Source organism: Tenrec ecaudatus, chromosome 13 (genome assembly GCF_050624435.1).
Source record: "Tenrec ecaudatus isolate mTenEca1 chromosome 13, mTenEca1.hap1, whole genome shotgun sequence".
Lineage (NCBI taxonomy): Eukaryota > Metazoa > Chordata > Mammalia > Afrosoricida > Tenrecidae > Tenrec > Tenrec ecaudatus.
The window spans coordinates 45664411-45686323 of NC_134542.1; positions in this window are offsets into that span (position 1 = coordinate 45664411).

The following is a 21913-nucleotide window of genomic DNA, read 5'->3' on the forward strand; positions in this document are numbered from 1 at the left end:
TTGATATGAATATCACATATATGAACAACATGGTTTTCAAAAACTCATAATCCATATGAATAAATGGATTAGAAAGAAAATACTTTTTAAAATGAAGCTTGTTTTTTTAAAAAATAACTTGGTTTTTGTGTAAAATTGGTTTTAAAGTTAAAAACTGCAGTCACGAAAAAACATATGTGTTATTTAGAGAGAAGCTCTAATTCAGTGATGCACATGAAATGCACTTTTTGCTTATTAAGAGACAACCACGCACAGCATTTGCTCATACCTGGATTCATGGCAGTGCTGATAGCCAACCATGACTTCTGAAATACTGAGAGCTCATGACCTTGCCAACTAGCAAGCAGAAAGGAGAGCGTGCTATGGGTGCCTGATAAGAGTACACCCCCATCGATGTGAGTTCTGTGTCACCATTGGTTGAATTAGCGAACCCAGCATATATGTAGCGTTGAGTGAGAAGAGTGTTTTTTGGCAGACAAGGTAAAGAAGGATGGAGCCTGGAGGCATGTCTGCCCTATCTTGAGGTGGCCGTATAGGGACTCTGAGGTGGTCACATACACTGTCCCTCCAACCCCACCCAAGTCTATGAACTGCAGGAATTAACAGGTAACCACGGCCAGGATAGGAAAACATTAAGGACCGTATATACTCGTGTATAAGCCGAGTTTTTCAGCGCACCTTTTTAATGCAGTTTTGATGGTAAAATTAGGTACTTCAGCTGATATTCTGGTCAGCTTATACGCATTGGTCCAGAACAGTGCCTCTTCTCAGTCAGCAGCCAAGTCTGTCTCTGGTCCACAGCCCCTCAATCCTGTGATCCCTTGGCCTCTGTCTCCATGTCCCCGGAAAGCCACCTGCCTCTGGTGCCAAGTTCTCAGCAGTGTAGCTTCTGGGGTCATTCCTCTGGTACCTCAACCATTTCAGGCAGTGATCGCTCACATGCTCTGATGGTCACTTCTTTCTCTGCGATCCCGGGACTCTTCTTCCTTTTTCTAAGATAGCTCTCAGAAGGAATGGTAAAATTGACCTATTCCATGTGTTAGTGTTTTACACATATTATTTTCATGGTCCAACCAATCATTTTACACAACATACAGAGATGGGGACTGAAGAGCCATATTTAAGCACTTTAGCTTTACCACCTCCATGTAATTTCAGAATTCTAAAATTCAATATTAATATTCAATCTATTTTTGACAGACCTCTTTCATTATTAATGTACATTGACAGTAAATTTCTCTGTAATGGAATAATCAATATTACTCAATATTTGTCTTCTTCAAAAGATATGCAGAGGGAAAATATGTGTATAAACTCATTGTTGAAAGAAGATGCCATGTTCCTGTCTCTATGACAATGGTTGTAAGATTGTTATAATGCATTTTAAATATTCACAGTCATAAAATGGGCCTCTAAAAATTAAGAAATATATTAGATCTATTATATTTGCTTCCTTATTTAATTTTATTAGCATTTTTGCTATTGATGAAATAAACAGAGTATGTAGTGGCTATTACAGATCTATAATTGCTTGGTTTAGAGAGTAGCAATTTTTAAGTTAATAGCTTTGCATTTATATGAATCACTTTATGAAAGGCTAAAACAAAGTTTAGGGTAAGCAGAAATGCACAGAAAGGATAGCTGGATACTAAAGTTTTGTTAAATGCATAATAACTATCTTTCTTGGAAAAACTGAGTGCTTGTAACTTATTTATAGGGTTATCTTTCTAGTGACATAAAGTATGTGTAGTACATAATCTAAAATAATCCAGTGTACATTATTATGCATTACATTTGCCGTATAAATGGATAAGTGATTTTATTTATTCCAAATTATTTATCTATAGCCTTGTCATTGCATTCAAACATGAATTTAAAAAATGAAATTACATCCAAATCAATTACAGTGTTACAAAAATTGTTATTAAACATGATTTGAAATTTATTATTAAACTACTTTTCATTTTCAACAAATTATATTAATTGAACTAAATCTTATTAAGCCTAAGTGTTAATTGCAAGTGTTTATTATTTGTTATAATGTCTATGTTTAACAACAGACTCAATAACCCTCCAAATTTCGCAATCAGATCCTTTCACTTTCATAAGAGACTTTTGACACTTTGTGTGTGTGTGTGTCTGCTTGTGTTTGTGTTTTATTAGGGGCTCATGAAACTCATCACAATCCATACATACATTTATTGTGTCAAGAGCATTGGTACATATGTTGCCATCATCAGTCTCAAAATATTTGCTTTCTACTTAAGCCTGTGGTATCAACTCCTCATTTCCCCCATCCCTTCCCACTCCCCCATGAACCCTTGATAATTTATAAATTCATATTACTTTATCATATCTTACACCATCTGACACCTCCCTTCAGGGTGGGCACTTCTCTACTGTCATTCCCAAAGAAGGAGGTTATATGTAGATCTTGTAATCTGTTCCCCCTTTCTCCGTCACCTTCCCTCCACCCTCCCGGTATCGTCACTCTCACCACTGGCCCTGCCGGGTTCATTTGTACTGGATTCCCTGTATTTCCAGTTCCTATCTGTGCCAGTGTACACCCTCCGGTCCAGCTGGATTTGTAAGGAAGAAATGGGATCATGATAGTGGGGAGGAGGAAGCATTCAAGAACTAGAGGAAAATTATATATTTCATCATTGTTACACTGCACCCTGACTGGCTCATTTCCTCCCCGCAGCCCTTCTGCAAGGGGATGTCCAGCTTCCCACAGATGGACCTGGGTCCCCACTCCGCCCTCCCCCTCATTCACAAAGCTATGAATTTTTTTTTTTTTGGGTCTTTGATGCCTGATACCTGATCCCTTCGACACCTTGTGATCTCACAGGCTGATGTTCTTCTTCCATGTAGGCTTTGTTGTTTCTCAGTTAGATAGCCCCTAGTTTATCTTCCAGCCTATAGGACCCCAGACTCTATATCTTTTCACAGCTGGACACCATCTGCTTTCTTCACCACATTTGCTAATGCACCCGCTTTGTCTTCAGCAATCATGTAGGGGTAGCTGGTATGCTTCTCCCATGTGAGCTTAGTTATTTCTTAGCTAGATGGCCACTGTTTATCTTCAAGCCTTTAAGACCCCAGGTGCTATATCTTTTGGTAGCCGGGCACCATCAGCTTTCTTCACCACATTTGCTTGTGCACCCATTGTCTTCAGTGATCATGCCAGGAAGGTGAGCATCTCAGACTGCTGAATTGTTAGAACAAAGTCTTCTTGTGTTGAGGGATTACTTGAGCAAGGGCCCACTGTCCATTGCTTTTCTTAATACTAAACCTATAAATATATGTACATAGATATATTCTCCCCTCGTCATATATAAATATATTTACATCTGTATATACCTGTATTTAAATCTCTATGACAACCCTTTGCCTCCTAGTTCTTTTTCTTTGTACTTTCCTCTTGTCCCACTATCATGTTCACCCTTCATTTGGGTTTTAGGAATTCCTCTCAGTTACATGGCCCTTGATCCATCCCTGCCAGACCACTTACACCCTCCTTGCCACTGATTTTGGATCACTTGTTGTTTCCTTGTCCCTGGGTTTGCTAATACCCACTTCCTTTCCCCTGCCTCCTCTTATCCCATGTCCCCCCGGAATTGTCATCCCATTGTTCTCTCTTTGCTTAGCACCCCCCTATCCCTTCCAGGTAGACATGCTATGTACCATCACAAGACTGAGTACTATGAAGAAATAATAGAAAGTAAAACAATAGCTACAACAACAACACACAGAAAAACATATAAATAGTTCAGGGCCTATTTGTTGTCCTTCACAAGTGCTTTCCAGTTGAGTCTGATGGGGTGCTATGCCCTGGGGACATCTCTCCCTGGGGACTTCATTGCTCTGCTCCCCACCGCTGCTCTGCTGCATGCCCCCAGAGGCTGGCTTCGACATAGTGAGCTCAGGGTGGGCACAATTCCTGCTGTGTGTCTCTAGTGTTGTCCCCGATGGTGCTATGGTCAATGAGGAACGCTGTGATCCATGGTGAGCCCAGCTCTGTGGTCATCTCTAGGCATTGCTGTTCTGAGCAGGAACATTGTCCTCAGGACTTGGTAAACCAGGATCACTCTTTGTTTTTCTCCCCATACCCCCTCATTGACTCCTGTGTGCTCTGATGAAACAAGTCCCTCTTCTTGAGCTGTAACTTCAGTGCTGTCCTCTGAAGTGAATTATTCTGGCAGGGAGTGATATGGGGGTGGTGCTGTCCACTTAGTTGATAATGGGGCCGGCCCCTCAGCCCTCTTCCTCTCTATGGGTTTCCTGCTTTATATCAGTGTGTTGTGTTCTTATCTTGGAGCTTCAGGTTGAAATCTGGTCCCTCGTTTCCTGTGGAGACACAATCAACAGCCTTTTCCTATGTGGGTTAGTGCCCTGTTCCCCCGGCTACCCATACTATTTTTCCCTCCTCCTTTTTAATGGGCTACCATATATATCCTATATGCATCCCTGAGTATAGTCTTGCCTCTACCATATTACCTGGCCCTCACCCCAGGCACATGTGTATATAGTAGCTTCTTCCCTATGCTCCTTTTGAATTTTTTGAGCTTACCTCAGTGGACTCATTGTAGTACTTGTCCTTTAGTGCTTGGCTTACTTCACTTAGCATAATTTCATCCAGCTCTTCCCATGCAGCAATGTGCTTCATGCATTCATCACTGCTTTTTAGGGATGTGTAGTACTCCATTGTATGTATGTACCAGAAATTTTTAATCCATTCATCTGTTGATGAGAATTTGGGCTGTTTCCAACTCCTTGCAATTGTGAACCACGCTGTGATGAATACTGGGGCACAGATGTCTGGCCGTGGTGTGTTATTTGTCTCTTCTGTGTATATGCCCAGTAGGGGTATTGCTGTATCATATGGTAGCTTAATTTCCAACTGTTTTAGATTCAACAAATCAATTTCCATAATGGTTGTACATACCTACAGGTCCACCAGCAGTGGACAAGAGTTCCTATCTCTCCGCATCTCCTCCAACACTTGTTACTTTCTGATTTCTTGAATTGGGCTATCTTTGTGGGTGCTAGATGGTATCTCAAAGTTGTTTTAATTTGCATTTCTCTTATGGCTAAGATCGGGAACATTTTCTCATATATTTATTGGCCATTTGGATTTCTGCCCTTGAGAAAATCCTGCTCAGATCCTTTGCCCACCTCCTGAATGGAAAATTGGTTTTTTCTTGTTGTAGGTTAGCAGAGTATTGTAGATTTTAGTAATAAGACCTTTGTCTGATGTGTCATTGCTAAAGATGTTTGCCATTCTGTGGGCTCTCTTATTACCTTGGCAAATTCTTTCAATGTACATAAGTGTTTTATCTTTAGTATATCCCATTAGTCAATTTGTGCCTCCTCTGTGTTGGTGTTCTTCCAGATTTCCGATAGCCTATGTAATCCCTATGCCAAGGTTCTCAGGTTTGTCCCAATTCCCTCATTAATGGCCCTAATAGTTTGGGGTTTTACCTCAAGGTCTGTGATCCACCTTGAGTTTATTGTTGTGTGTGAGTCGGCTGCCTTGCAGAGCTGCAGCCTTGGGAACCCTGTGGGACAATCGTGCTCCGTCTTACAGGGTTACTACAAGTCAGAATCGGGAATGGGATCTCCTTCCATTTGTTGAGGTCACCCTTGGTTTCTTATCTTAGTGTTTTGTAGTTTTCCTCATACAGATCTTTTGTTTTTTGAGTCAGGTATATTCCTGGATATTTCTATTTGTGTTTGGCTATTGTGAAGGGTACTCCCTTTTTGATCCCCACTTCTGTGTCCTTGTCTGTTGTATACAGTAGTGCAATAGACTTCTGTTTGTTGATCTTATAGCCTGCTACTCTGCCATATTCCTCTATCGCTTCCAGTACTCTTCTCATGGAACTTTTAGGATTTTTCCATGTATAAAATCATATCATCCGCGAATAATGAGTTTCACTTCTTCCTTCCAAAGACAAATGCCTTTGATGTCCTTTCTTTGCCTTATATTGTTAGCTAGGATCTCTAGTACGATGTTAAATAGGAGTGGGGACAAGGAACATCCTTGTCTAGTCCCCTTTTCCAGAAGAATTGATCTCGTCTTTTCTCCATTGATTGCCACATTGGCTGTTGGTTTTTCATATATAGCTTGTATTATACTTAGGAATTTTTCTTATTTTCCTATCTTCTTCAATGTCTTAAACATGAATTGGTGTTGGATGTTGTCGAATGCTTTTTCCACATCTGTCGAAGTTATCATGTGGTTCTCATACTTTTTCACTTCAATGTGACGAATAATACTAATGGTCTTTTGTATGTTGAACTGTCCCTGCATCCCTGGTATGAATCCCACTTGCTCATGGTGAATTATTTGTTTTATATACTTTTGTATTCTGTTGGCTAATATTTTGTTAAGGATTTTTGCATCAATATTCATTAGGGAAATTGGTCTGTAGTTCTCAATTCTTATGGGATCCTTGCCCAGTTTAGGTATCAGAATTATAGTAGCTTCATAGAAGGAATTTGGGAGTTTGTCATCTTTTTGTCTAGGGTTGGTGTCAATTCTTCCCTGACTGCTTGATAGAATTCTCCTGTATATCCATCTGGTCCTGGTGATTTTGGGTTGGTAATCATTTGATAACCTTGTCTATTTCTTCTATTTATATGGGTCTGTTGAGGTTCTTGATGGCCATTAGGGATAATATACAGAGGGATTATTTTTCCAAGAATTTGTCCATGTCTTCCAAGTTTTTGAATTCATTGGAGTACAGTCCTTCATAGTACTGTGTAACTATCCTTTTGATTTCATTATGGTCTGTTGGAATATTCCCTCTTTCATCCCTCGTCTTTGCTATTGAGATGTTTTCCTTCCTGTCTTTGGTCAAATTCACCAGAGGTTTGTCAATTAGATTTATCCTTTCGAAGAACCAACTTTTGGCAGCATTGATTTTTCCATAGTTTCTTATTTTCTTTCTCCTGAATCTCAGATCAAATTTTTATTATTTCTTTTCTTTTGCTGTTAGTTGGATACTCTTGCTGACTCCACTCTAGTTGCTGTAAATTTTGTGCCAGTTTATCACTCATTAGCCTTTCCTCCTTCTTTATGTGTGCATGTAATTCTATTAGACTTCCTCTGATGACTGCCTTTCCGTGTACCATAAGTTGTCCTCTCATAATTTTCTTTTGTTTCCTCATAGTTGGATAGTTTAACAACTATATATCTTGGTGACTTCTTCTTGGGATTCAATCTAGCTGATGCTCATTCGGCCTCCTGGATAGTTACCTCATTAGGGCAGTTTTCCTCCAAGCGTTCCATCACTGTTTTGGGTGTTGGTTTCCTTGATGTGCATTCCTCTAGCAGGCCGATAATTCTGATGTCGTTCCTTTTCATAGTGTCAGACATAGCTCTGAGGTTTTCTTCAACTTCTCTGATGGACTTGTTAGACTTTCTCACCTTTATTAATTTCTGCTTGCGAATCCTCTAGGTCATTGGTGCAGTTCTCTGCCGCCTCTATTCTTTGGGCTAAGTCTGTGAGTTTGCTATTAGTTTGTGTTATCTCGCGCCTTAACTCCTGTATTTCCATTTGGTGTAGGACCTTGTTCTCCTCTATCATTTCATCATATATATATATTCTCCTCTATCATTTCATCATATATATATATATATATAGAAATATAATGCTTCCCTCATGTCCTGTATGACTCTAAGCAGCATTCTGAAGATTTATTTCTGTAGGAGGTCAATGTCTGCCTTTTCTATGACTGCCATTAGGTCCAGGTGGTCCTATGGTATTGGATTTTATTTCTCTTTTCTTGTTGAAGCTGGGGAAGCAGCTAGCTGCTTTTTTGTCAATTTATTGGAACTATGTGCCATTTTCCCTGGTGTCTAAGAGCCCTGGGCTCTCTCTTTGGGAGGCTGGTGTTTCTGTAGGCTGTCGGTAACCAACTACCTTGAGGGGTTGTGTTTCACCTTTGTCCTGCTTGGGTTTCTCTCTTGCCTTGGCCTATGCTTTGTGCTCCAGCCACCCTCAGGTTTCACTAGGGGCTGTTTGCAGCTGTACACGCTGTGGTCTGATAGAAAGTGTTTGCCTCAGTGCAAGGTAGTGTATTTAGGGAATGGGTTGGGGATTGGGTGATCTGTTTCTGGCTAGGAGAACTTTCCTCAGGTAGATAGGTGGGAGGGGGGCCGTCACTAGCATGCAGATCACACTTGGAGCACAAAGGGTGGAGTGGAGTGAGCAGGGAGAAGGGAGAATGCAATGAGCAAGCCCCAAAGGCTTGGGCCCCTGTGCCCCAGCTGCAGAAACTTCTGCCAGACTTGGTTCCACTGCCTGGCAGGCCTGAAGTGGTGTGGCAGGATGGGAACCTCTGCGTGCGCAGTGTGTATGAGGGTGGGGTGACCTTGGGAGGAGGCTGGCTGGCAGATCTGCAAGGAGTGCAGCGAAGGGGTGGGCATCTCTGGTCTGATACCTCTGAATGTGCGGGCACGTCTGCTGGGCGGTTTGGCGGAGCACAAAAGCAGGGCCGCAGCCTTGGCCATTTGCCTGGTTGCACTGTGGCTCTGGGCAAGCACCTCCCAGGAGAAGGGGGCAGGATCTGGCCAGCTGGACTTCCAGGGGCGGCCAGATGGGGCACAAATCTACGGGAAAGTTGTGCCGGCTGGAGCACCCACACAGACCCCAGGCACCCTGAGGGAGAGTGAGAGATACTGGCTGGTGATTCTGCACAGAGCGCTGATGCCGGACACAGCCTCAGCTGTGCACCAGGCTGCCCTGTGGCTCAGGTCCAGGCAGAGTGGGCAGCCTGAGCACTGCACAAGAGACCCTGGGTGTCCACAGGGAGTGCTGGCAATGGGTTGGGAGTCTTAGAGAAGTGTTCTGAGTGGTGTTGGGAATCAACAGACAGACTTGATACCCCTACTAGGCCCCAAAGTTCCCCACTCACTGATCTTGGAGCGATGGGCCTGAGCTACCTATCTGGCAGACATCTTCCTCTGCAACCTGACACCTTGGGTTAGATAAAATTTTCTTGATATTCCTGTGGAAAAGAACTCTTAGATATCATAGTACCTTTTATTAGTTATAGAATTATTTTATCTACTTTCCTTGTGAATCCTTTGCTTTGGTAAATGCCAGAGGTTATACAGTGAGGTAAATATTAATACATATTCAATTGAATTAAAAACCTATTTTTAAACCCCACTGCTTTGCAATATGTAAATACATTTTTCCAACTGTTTTATTTTAAAGTAATTTGCATATCATACAATTCAATAGTTCAATGGTTCAATCATATCAAGGAAATGTGTATAATCACACGCACATCAATTTTTTAGAATATGCTCCCTCCCATGGTTTAATAGCCTCTGAGAAGAGTTATATCATCACAGTCCATTCTACTGCTCCTTCCCCATCCCGTCTTCCCTTGGTCTTCACCATTTACTCCCAAGATACTCTTTTCCTGCTCATCACACACCTCCGATCCCTGTGTTCCCTATCACCCCTCTTACCAGGTACATTCATTATGCATCCACTTCCGTGACTCGCAGCTGGGAAGCCCAACAGAAAATAATAAAAACCAGAATCGTGCTTAGGTGGTAAGGCTAAAAACATAATAATGTACAGACAGAGATACAAATAATGAGTAAGTAGGGACAGACCCCCAATAGCATTCAAAAATACAGAAGAAATTTTTGTCATGGAACCAGTAAGAGATACTGTTGCTCTGTTCTAGTTACTGGAAGTGTTAAGATGTGGACCATACTTTTCTCCTCTTTTTTCATGTGTACATTTATTGCAATAAAGTGACCTCTGATAACTGGCTTTGTTGTGTCCCCGAGGTTTTGATATGTTGTGTTGTTGTTTTCATTGGTTTCTGGGTACTTCTTAATTTCCTCTCTAATTTGTGCTAATACCCATTGGTTTGGAGAATTGTATTATTAAGTCTCCAAGTGTTCGTCTTTGATTTTTTTCTTCTTCGTTCTATTGTAAATTTCCAACTTTATGGTGCTGTGGTCAGAGAAGGTGGTCTGAATCCCCTCTGTGTGTTTGAGTTTCCTCAAGCTTGCCTGTGCCACAGCATGTGGTCTATTTTAGAGTATGGGCAGTGTGCATTGGAGAAGAATGTGGATCTCTTGATGGTGGTTGGAGAGCTTTGAAGATGCCTTTTAAATCTAGTTGTTTGTGCTGTTCAGATCTTCAGCTTTTTATTGGGTTTTGTACCTCTTGGTCTTTGAGAGTGGTGTATTGAAATCAGCTACGCTGATTGTGGATCTGGTGATTTCTCTTTTCATCTCTGAGATTTTTATTATGGATTTCAAAAATCTTTCATTAGGCACATACACGTTTATATGGTTTCTTGGTGTACTGAAATCTTGAGCATTGCATAATTCCAGTTCTTATTTCTTGATATGTCATGTACCTTGAGGTCTATTGTTTCAAGAGATTGGTGTTGCCACCCCTGGGTTTTTTGGTTGCCATTTGATTGGTAAGTTGTTTTTTTTTTTACCATCTTTTGACTTTTAGTCTATTTTTGTCTGCGTTTGAGATGTGTCTTGTGAAGGCAGCAGATTGATGAATGTTGTTGTCTAATGCAGTCCACTGCCCTTTGTCTTTTATTTTATGTTTAAACCATTAACATTCAGCATAATTAAATATAAATGTTGATTAGGTGATGCCGTCTCATATTATTTGTGTTTGTTTGTTTGTTTTTCCCTTTCTTCTCCTTTAGAGGATGGTGTGTGTGTGTGTGTGTGTGTGTGTGTGTGTGTGTGTGTGTAGTTTATCTTGTCTGTGTATCTTTGTTGGATCTGTAATGTTTAGGGTACTGTTTTCAATGTGTTGGTTTCTGGGTAGTATTACACCCTGTGGTGGTCCCATATTTGTGTTATATGGTTGTTGGTTTTCTACCCATAAAGAAATGGAAAGTATTTTTTGTAATGCACACTTTGGTTTTATGAATTTTCTGAATATTCTTTCATCAGAGAAAACATTAATATCTCCTTCTAATTTGAGGGAGAGTTTGCCAGATAAAGGATTCTTGAATTGCAGTGGCTGTCTTTCAACTTTCAGAACACATTGCTACAATTACTTCTCTCTTGTTTGGTCTCTACGGAGAGGTATGAACTTATTTTTACCTGTTTACCTAAAGGTAAACAGATGTAAAGCTCTTTTCACTTTGGCTGCTCCCATTATTCTCTCCTTTTCCTTGAAATTGGATGATTTGAGTACTACACAACTTGATTTGTTTGGAGGGGGTGTTAATCGAATTGGTTTTCTCCCTGCTTCCCAAATGGTTATCGTCTCCTCCTTTGTGATATTGGGGAAACTTTCTTCCAAGAATTCCCTTACTATTTTAACTTATTAATTCTACCTGGTTATCTTCACGATCACTGATTCGATTCACAATTTATGTCATTCTGCCTATATCATTCTATCTATATCCTTCACCTTTTATAACATTCTATCTATAGCCTTCACTTTTTCTGCTGTGTTGTTCCTTAACTTTTGAACTTTGCTTCAGTGTGAGGATTCTGGAATCCCTTTTTTTTTTTTTCATTTGCTCTCAGGACTGATCCCTTTATTTCCTGTGTAGCATTCAGTAATATGATCCAGCTTTCTTTCACTGACAGTTCAAGGGCTGCTTTTTCTGTGTAAACCATCGAGTTTGGGTCATCTTCAGTAACTGGCTTTTGTGTTTCTATATTTCTGTTTTTACATGGTAGCTGCAAGCATTGGCCTCTGCCTGGGGTACATGTTGATTGAACTGATAATGGGGTGTACTCTTTTGGGATGTGCAAGGGAGGAGGGGCTGGTTCTTTAAGTTAGGGGAGTGTCAGCTGTGTGCCGGGTTTTGAATAGATGTGGAAGAAGTGTTAGCCTGGTGAAAAGGATGATGGGGTTTAGGGGCCTTACTGTAGGTTTTAACACACTGCAATGGATCCCGAGTTTACTCATGCTTCATGCACCATCTGTTACGGACAGGTCATGAGATAACTCCTGATTTCTACATGCTGTTTTCAGATGCCATCTGCTTGGATATATTTTAACTATTTTGCCTATTTAGGTGTTTGCATCAATAGTAAATGTATCAAACTCATTTGTCTTCGTCTTCTTTTTGTTTATTTAGAATTTTGGTTAAATAAAATAGTTACTATTTGTTTGGATTGTTTTGCAAGGAGTTGCGTACTTATCATGATCAAGCCTCAGTGAAATGTAAAACATCTCCTACATCGCTCCAGTGGTCTCCCGTTACACAAAAAGACATGAAGAAATTATTAGCCCTAATTCTTCTAATTTTTCAAAGTTATATGGATTGTGTTGATTATTTTTACACAAAGTTTATAATTTCATGAAGATTATAGTTCATAAAAGTAATAATGTTCCACATACATTGCAAAATATTGTTTTATAATGTGAGGCATTTTATATTCAAAAACTGAAAGTTATAAATAAATATGATAAAAAGTTAATGAGATGTAAACCTATTTATGGTTTAATGCAAAAAAACAAACAAACCTAACAGCCGAAAAAGTACGCAGCCACTGGGTAAGTTGGTTAAAAAAAAAAAATCTGGTTTTTAATGTGTTAAGTAGTGGCATTAACAGAGGAAGCCTTTCTTTAGGTTTAGTTGGTAAAGAGAGGAATGGAAGATGTGATTTTACCGAGTACGTTAATGGCATGTGTGGCTGAAGTGGAGGGAGTAGGTTCCAGAGATTATTGTGGCTGGGATACGGGAGGAGTATGTGAATATGCCAGCGTCCCTAGTCAACCCTGTGTATTATGTAGGGACAGTGTCTGATGGTACGTTGTTTTACTACCCTGTCCATGTGAGTATCTTGTGCAGTGCCAGAGTGGGGTGAGATTCAGTCTAGGGTGATGATTTGGCATCTGATATAGCTGCAAGGGCTGTATATTCTTATAATTTGAGTTAAACGTCTTTAGAGAATGTACCTCTGGTGGATCATGTCAGAGGGGACGGGATTTGTTCTTTTTGGATGGTGGAGATGGCCTAGTGGGGGTGGGTCAATGAGGTGTATCCATGTCACCTGCCCAGTTAGTCTAGATGTGAAGGGGCAGGTGTGGGTTGGGAGAGGGTGAGGACTAGAGGCATTTCCTAATCAGCAAGCTGGTGTCTTATGAGGAAGGGTTGTTTTACTGACTTGCCATTATGTGACCTTTGAGCAGTTTCTGTGTCCCTGGGACTCGGTCAAGCCCAACCTATTGAAACCTATTATTAGCTTAGGCTGCTGCTTTTAAGACATGGCGATTTTTGTTCAAGCTTTGTTAATGAGCCAGGCATGTGATGGTTACAATCCCAGACATTAAGGAAGCAAACAACGACCAAGAGTGAATGTGTGTTTTTAAGTTTTTTGTTTTTGTTTTTTTTTAAGGGATTTCAGGGTGTCCTGAGATGGGGGCTGTGATGCATGGTCCTAAGGAAATGGGGATTAAACTGGCCAAGTGAGTCTGGGACTCACCGGGTCTATATTCTCCACTACACCTGCTCTCAGCTGCCCTGTCAGCTCACTCCCTCAGCTGAGTAGAACATGTTCTGGGGATCTGCAATCTGCCACAGATAAACCCAGGGGCTTCTGATAGGCAGATGCTACTGCTTTCTGATAGCAGTAAATTTGGTTCTAATTATTTTACATTGAACCACCCTGGCTGGCCACACTCGGAGCTGGGACGAAGAGAGGTAGGGTTGCTAATGCCATCCCTCTGGTCCTTTTAAACACTTTTTAAAAGGTCCCATAATAGTTGCTTAATAAAGTCTAAACTAGCCACACAAAAGAATAGCTATTATTTCAAGCAACACCTATTTGTTTGTTTTGGTTGTTGTTTATAAATTATGATTAAGGAAGAAATAATGTTAGCAATAGGCAGGAGAATTATTCTTCAGAATATGTTCTAAATGAAAGACATGATGATAGATAGGAAAGAGATACGAGAAATAAGACAAAGAGGAAACATACCATTTATTTTCCCACCATTAAGATGATCTGAATACAGTGTTTTGCTAGAACTGACTTATATATACACATACATGTATGCACATATATACATGCACATATGCACATACACAATCAAATCATAATTCTAGTCCATTAATATAAACATTATATAGCATCCCTTATTTTTTAGCTTTCATAACTTTGTCCCCTGCACGCTCCATCATAGCCATAGATATATTTGGAGCAACAGTAAATATGTACATGCAAGTATCTTTGGAAAAACCGACATGTATTTGTGGCTATACTCCCACTTTCATTCCATGTATTCTTCCTGTGTGTCTATACAAGCATCTACTGTAGAGCCTCATGGAGGATTATGTGTGTAACAGTGTTTACCACTGTTATCTTCAACTCTTGTAAAACCACCAGTGTCCGGCTTTCATAATTTTTCTCTAGCCCTACTCTTAATACATACCCTACCCTCTTCACCCAAGTGAGCATCTGACTACTCTCTACACTGTGTGTAAATCATGATTTACATAGGTCTGAAATTAATATAAAAGGGAAGTGTATCCATTGAATTGTGATATGAAATTTACTAAGTATCCCAAAATAAAGAATTAACTGTTAAAGAAAAAGAATTCATTGTTTCTGGACAAAATAAAAATGATAAGAATATTTAGCTAGGGACAATGACTCAACCGACTATATTCTACAAAAATAATCATGTCCTATGTATGAACCTTTTTTCTATGGATTTTTTAGCATGTGATTGTCTCTGATAAGATTTTAGAAATATTTTGGTGTGTATGCCAAGCTTTCTTGAGAGGGCATTTATGTGGCAAAGATTAATCAAATGTTAACTAAATTTTCCCTGCTCTTTTTACCACCACAACTTCAGCTCTGTCTAACCTTCTTTGCATCAAAGCTGTGCCGTACAACTGAGCTCTAACTAAACATAGACGGAAATGATGTTGACAATTATTATGTTGGTCTCTAAAACTCTATCAAAAGAACCCCCATGTTATTTATTTTCTTGACTCCAACTTATGCAGATTGAAATCTAAATAAATGGCAAGACAATTAGCATTTTAAAATTTAGGTCTAAATTTCTGACATATATATAATTTTCTTCTTCATAAAGAACTACTTTTAGCATTTCTTGAAAGGATTATTTAATGGTAACAAATTCTCTCTTTTCATCTTAGAAAGTTTCTATTTCCTCTTTAATCATGAAGGATAAATGAGTTAATGTAAAAATGTAAATATGCATACAATTTATTCTGAACACTATTAGCAAACTTACAAATAATAAAATTATTAATTAATCCTGACCTCATTATCAAACATTAATTTTCATAGGCTGAAATAATGTCTTATACATAGTGAATATTTTATAGTGGTAAATGTAAAAATATGGTTAACATATGAACATAAGGATGCAAAATAATAATTATTATATTAACCAAGTAGTAAGAAGAAAACAAAAGCGGGAAGAAAATGACACAATTATTAACAATAAATATAATTATTTGAAAAACTTTAAGTATATTTGCTATAAAGCAATTCATACAATATACTGAGGAGAAATTAGAACTGAAAGAAATTATAGAAATGAGGAAAAAATTTAACCCAGTGGAGCCTATAAACTGTTTTCTGTCTGCAAGACGAGAAAGTAAGTGGCATTTAAAAAGTAGTTTAATTCCTTAAAAATCTGTGTAAATTTACATGACAACATATTGTAGGATGTGCTGCAATAAAGCGTGTATCATAATGTTTAAGACTCCCTCGGGTAAAATATAAATATACTTTATTCTCAGTAATCTAAAAAGTGACCACATTTTCTAAGTCTTATGTGCAACCCAATGTTTTAAATGAATAATAAACGTTAAGCAAAGTACTCCACTGTTGATCTGTATAATAAACATGCATCCCTATTGACTGGTGTGCATTTACTACTAATCAAAGGCATCTAACTAAAAATACATTGAGATGATTTAGCAAGACCTGTACATTTTGTTAGTGAATGTCAAAGAAAAGAAAACACATTGGATACATCTTACGCAATTCTTCTATACCAATAATAACGTAGGGAATCACATAGTACTGCAGTTGTTCTAATTTTATCTTTTATCATTAAACACAGTTCTACAAAGATTATCCTATATAACTTTATAGCAAAATAAAACTTGTAATATCCCACAAATGGAAATACAGTGTAAAGGTTCTTCCAATAAAACTATCGACATAAGTGTAAATGCATGACTTACTCTTAATAGCTTTCATGTAAGTACAGCATTGCCTCCTGGGAACACCAAATGTTAAGAAGAAGTGCAATCTCCAATATTGTATTTATTGCCTAAAGTGCTGGTAGAGAATTGAACTGCTGAATCCACAGATTCCTATTCTTCCATCACCCAGGACATTTTAAAATTTCTTTAGTGCTTTAAGGACATTAACTAATCATTAAACTCAATAGCTAAAATTTGTATCCCATTTCAAAAAATAAAAGACAGACAATAAGTGGTTTTTCCAATTTGACACAATAAATCAGCATAAGGTTAAACAAGAAATGTCTTGTATCTATAATTTAGATGACTAGACTTATATTTCCCAAAATGATGGGCTCAGGGGAGGAACTGATAGGAATCGAGGGGGAAAGAGACAGTGGAGGTGAAAGAAAATACAAAGAAACACTTGCCCTGGCAATTAGAATGATACCTCAATAATCCTCAGTATTATTGCATCATACCTTACCTCTGTGATGAATCAAAATGGCTGGGAATTAATAAAAGATCACGAGTTTATCTGAGGATTAAAAAGGAAAAAATAATTTAAAGCACCTGATAGAAATGAACTGTATTTTTACTGGCAGGAGAACATAATAATTTCTCCTCATATTGTTTAAAGGAACACTTACATAATGGGCATACTTGCATATTTAATAAAATAAGAAAGTGTAAATAAAATAAGAAAGTGTTAACAATATTATAGTAAGATATATATTTTTATGTTTGAAATGAACTTGTATGGCATTAATGATTCAACACCACTTCAGTTTTTCTCTCCTCCATTTTTAGCCACTCAGACCAATAGTTAAATCTAAGGGGTATGGAATCTGGAGGGTTAGGGTAATATTTTTTTGGTCCAAGGTCTGACCACTTCCCATTATGGATCTTCACAATTTCCTGTGACTCCCAAAGAGATCTAATGTATTTTGGAAACATTATTTTGGTTCAACCACATTAGATTTCCACATCTCTAATCTTTACAGAAGACTACACATTTTAGACAAAGATTCAATATATTTCTCCCACAGTGCTGGCTGGTGTATTCAAACTACCAACAGTTACAAGAAGTCTAGAATTTGCTTCCTTTAAGAGTCTAGTGTGAGATGAAAAAAAATTATAAATGATCAAGGGTTCATGAGGGAGATTCTGACTCATGGGGAGCCCTTGGTGCCCAGTCAAACGCCCCATGGGGGTTTCAGGGATGTGACCTCTCAGGGCCAGCTTGATAGGCTTTTCTTCTGCAGCCCTTCTCCAGGTGTTCCAGTGTCCCACCTGTGGTGTCGCTAGGCACTGCTAAGAGGAACACTTCAAACAGAAGATAGAGTCTGGAATCCAGAAGAAGCATACTTCCTTTGTGCTTCAGGACGATTTCACAATTTTATTCCCCAGGGAAGGTCACAGCCGTGCATGAGTGTATCATTCAACTTCTCTTTCTTCCCATGCAGCTTTCAGAGTCTTTGACAAAGTTCGCAGCAACTCACAATGCCTCTTTCCTATTTTTAAATCTTTAAGTTCATACTTGAATATTCCAATTATAATCCTAAATATATAATCCTCATATAGACTCTGCTCTTCTGCCTTTTGATTCTTAGGGAAACAAGATGTTAGGAAGCTTCAGCGTGTTTGCCTTGTTAGCACAAAATCTCACTAATGATGTTAAGAATGTGAGAGATATACATTTGGATTACCTAAGGTTCATGATAAATAGTAATTTATGAAAATCCCGATTTAATTATATAAATCTAATTGAAGTGGGATTAAATAGAAATTAGTTGTCAATTCATTACTCTGCAGTAGTTACTTTATCATAACCATAAACTACAATTCTTAATTTGATAATAAATAATTGATAAACTATATCAGACTTTGAACATAGAAGTACCACCGCCTATGTGACACTACATTCTCTGTAAACAAGACCAAAAAAATCAATTGGTTTTAATTTTTAATACATTTTTTATTTTGTTTTTGTTCTACAAATTCCAGCAGTCAAGTAGAGTCTTATTATATAATACATTTACCCTTCTAAACAAACCAAGCTCAATGATCTTGTGTGGTCTTTAAAATGATATAAAATTGAAGTAAATATTTGTTAAGTATCATTTGTTATAATGTTCAAGGAAATAAAATTACTGATCAAGATCTTCCTAATGCCCACAGAAAACATACAGAAATTAAAAAAACAGATAATAGGAGGCTGAAAATCATGTTATTCAAGAAATATATGTTAAAATCACCACAAGATGTTATTCAACAAGCACTTGGAACACTATAATTAACTGTACATTCAAAAACTACACATTCTATCAAGGAAATCCCATAAATTACTGGTGGGAATGCAAAATGGCACAGTCGCTTTGGAAGACAATTTGGCCATTTCTGATAAATGTCAACATGCACTTATGATACAGCACAGAGAGCTCACTCCTTGCCAGTTCTGAGTCTCAGTGGGTGAGGGAAGTGGTATTTAGAATTTTCTCTACTTTTTTAAATTTTTGCCAAGACTACTCCTAAAACCTTGCTTCCTGTTATTCCTTTCCTGATTTTTAATTCTAGCCAAGGATCAAAGACATAAATATGCACTCAAGCACTCTCTTCTGTGATTGCATAATGTGCACTTCTCTTCTGGCTGAGGAGAGTCTACCTGCACACAACTTTAGCCAGCCTGGTCACTGTTGCTCACTAGACCACAGAAAGAGCTGAGAAATTCTCAGTCCAGGATGATTTTTCACACGTTTTACAAACATCATTTGTAGGGTTAAAAAGAAGCTTCTTCAAAACATTTGGAAAGCTAGACGTTTCTCATGTGCATTGTTTTATTTACAATATTACCTTTTCAAGTACTGCTTATGAAATTTACACATGGGATTAACATGATTGTGTGACCCTCTTTTTTCTACTGCCCACTTTCCCCTTGATAATACTTACCAACATTTGCAATGTCTCATATGCTCACTTGTTTTCTTTAGTTTACATTCTTCATTTAAATAAGCATTCCTTTAGGACAAACTCATGTTGCCCTTGTACATAGTTTTATTCTTGTTGGCGTGACTACAGCACGGTGAGTTGCAGTGAATATTTGAAGACAGAAGAACCAAACAACTTCTGCAGTAAGACAGCCATCGGCTTAAATAGCGCCACGTAACCCTATGAAAACGTTGTTTCACCATCAATGCAATGGGCTAGTAGTACACATATCTTCATTTACTAGCGCAAGTCTTAAATGAGCTAGCCCATTCAAGGTATGATCCACAATGTCATTTCCACTATATATACTAAATACAATGTTTTATAGTATTTTATGGGAGGATCTAACTTACTAATTTTTTTTGTTTTAGAGTTATACTATTTTTGTGATTGGAAATGTTCCTGCCTTAGTGGAATATGTATCTATCAAAGAATATATATATATATATATATATATATATATATACATATATATATTATTTGTAGAAAAATTTTGTTATTATAATAAAAAGCATTTGCTATCCAGATTACTGTTGCCAGCCACATTTCAAACTCTGTAATCCTTAAACCTTCCTGAAGAAAATAATTAAAAATAAACTAACAATAAGAACAACAAGAAGAAATGAGATGATTGACTCCCCTGTAATTAAAAATCAATATTATTAGGTGAGTCCTCTGTGGTATTTTCATATAATTGTCTAGTGTATATTACTCTAAAAACACAACATACCAAGTACTTAGATTGCATCCCCTGAATTTGAACTGATTCTCAGATCTGAAGTTATTCGTCTTCAAAGGCCTGCAACCCTCATTAAAAAAAATACAAAAAAGAGACAAAGAAACTCATTACCATCGAGTCATTGGTGGCTCATGACGACCTTATTGGACAGAGTGAAACAGCCCCTGTGAGCTCCCGAGAATGTAACAGTCACAAAAGTAGAAAGCCCAGTGTTTCTCCTGCGGACAGCATGGTGGCTTCAACCTGCCGACATTGTGTATGCAGCCCAACTACACCACCAAGGATCCATTTTAATAGATTCTGTCAAATTCTAAATCTCATTGTATATCTCTGACTCCGAGAGTGATTCTGCCTAAAAACCAGTAGGTCCCATTTTGTGCGGAATGATCAGTCCCTGGGGGCAAATCTCAATCAGTGAGTGAAGTTGATTGGTATAACTCACTGCCATCCAATCAGTGCCACTCATAACGGCCTTACAGGAGGGTAGAACTGCCCCCAGGGGATTTCTACTCTTTGCCAGAGTAGAGACCCTCATCGCTCACCCACATGGCAGCTGCTAGTTTTGAACAGCTAACCTTGAAGTTAGCACTGCAATGTGTAATCACTATGCCACCAGGGCTCCTGGTGTTGCTATGTACTCCAAGTCTAGGCGATCGCATGGATTCTGAAGCCATACATCTTTACAGAAGCAGGTAGTTTCATCTTTCTCATGTTTTTTTTTTTATTTTAATGACTATCCTTGTTCTTAGCCGTCCTCTCCTTAACCACACAGCATCACCAGGGCTCTAGAGTCTCAAGAGGGATAATGCCATTTCTTAGAAGTGGGTTACATAGCCCCCCATGTTACCCTGCAAAATCACCTGCACTGATTCACAGCGGTGGAATAGAGCGCTGGCATGATAATGATTTACTTTGCTGGGTGCTTTCTCTTAAATACACCTGTTTCCATTTCCTGCCTTGTTCAAACTCACAACTTGCATTTAAACCCTTAGCTCAGAGAAATAAAGAAGACAATGAGAGACAAACTAATGGATTCTGCCACAAATACAGGAAAACGAGCAGGACGTTCGCTTCTACTGGGAATCGCAGCGCCTAACAGACAGATGGAAAGCAATCCTTTCTTGGAGGGACTGCTTAATAATAACATGCCACATGGGTTTCATGAAAGCATAGTCATTCCAACTTGTGAAACTTTATGAAAAATAAAGATCTCTATGTGAGTCAGAAGAAAAAACAAACAGGACTTTTTCTAATACATTTAGATAACTAAAAACTTGATAATCTTTTAAATAATTCTGGTTTGAAAATATAGAAAAACAACTTTATCTTAATTATACAAATGGAAAATTTCACTTTAAAAATCAGCATCACCAAAAGATTACATCTTTTTAAAGGTCAAACTATACTGATAGAAAATATATATACATATCAGAAACAGACAAGGGTCACAGATCTTTGACGCCTACACACCCTCCTCCCCCATTTTTGTCTCAGCTACAAAGGGAAAAAGACATTTTATGAAGAATTATCAAATGGAGATTGTAAATGGAATTGTAGTTTTCTCAGAAGCAGACTCCAAAAAACGTCCTTGCTCTGGGTAAAAATACTTCTTGATTGTCTCTTTACAGAACAGATTTATATACCTCATTTCACTAGTTTAGCTGAAGAAATCTATACTTCAATACAAAATTAGGTTGTATTAAATGTGCAAAGTGTTTCTTGTTCTTGGGAAGATTTGTGCCATCTTATTTGAGCAATGTGAAAATTTGATATAAAATTTCAAAGCAGGGCAAAAATGTGAAACATAAGTGTATATCTTAATGTCTCCTGAAAATAAATAAAATAAAGTTGCAGTTCCTGTATTATCAATTGAAAAAAAACTTTTAGACTCAATTGAATCTTGCCCCACTGAAGCAAACATGACTGAGAAAGATGTACATTACTGTGGGGGGAGGTCAGACTGCTGTCTCGTCCCAGGGGTAG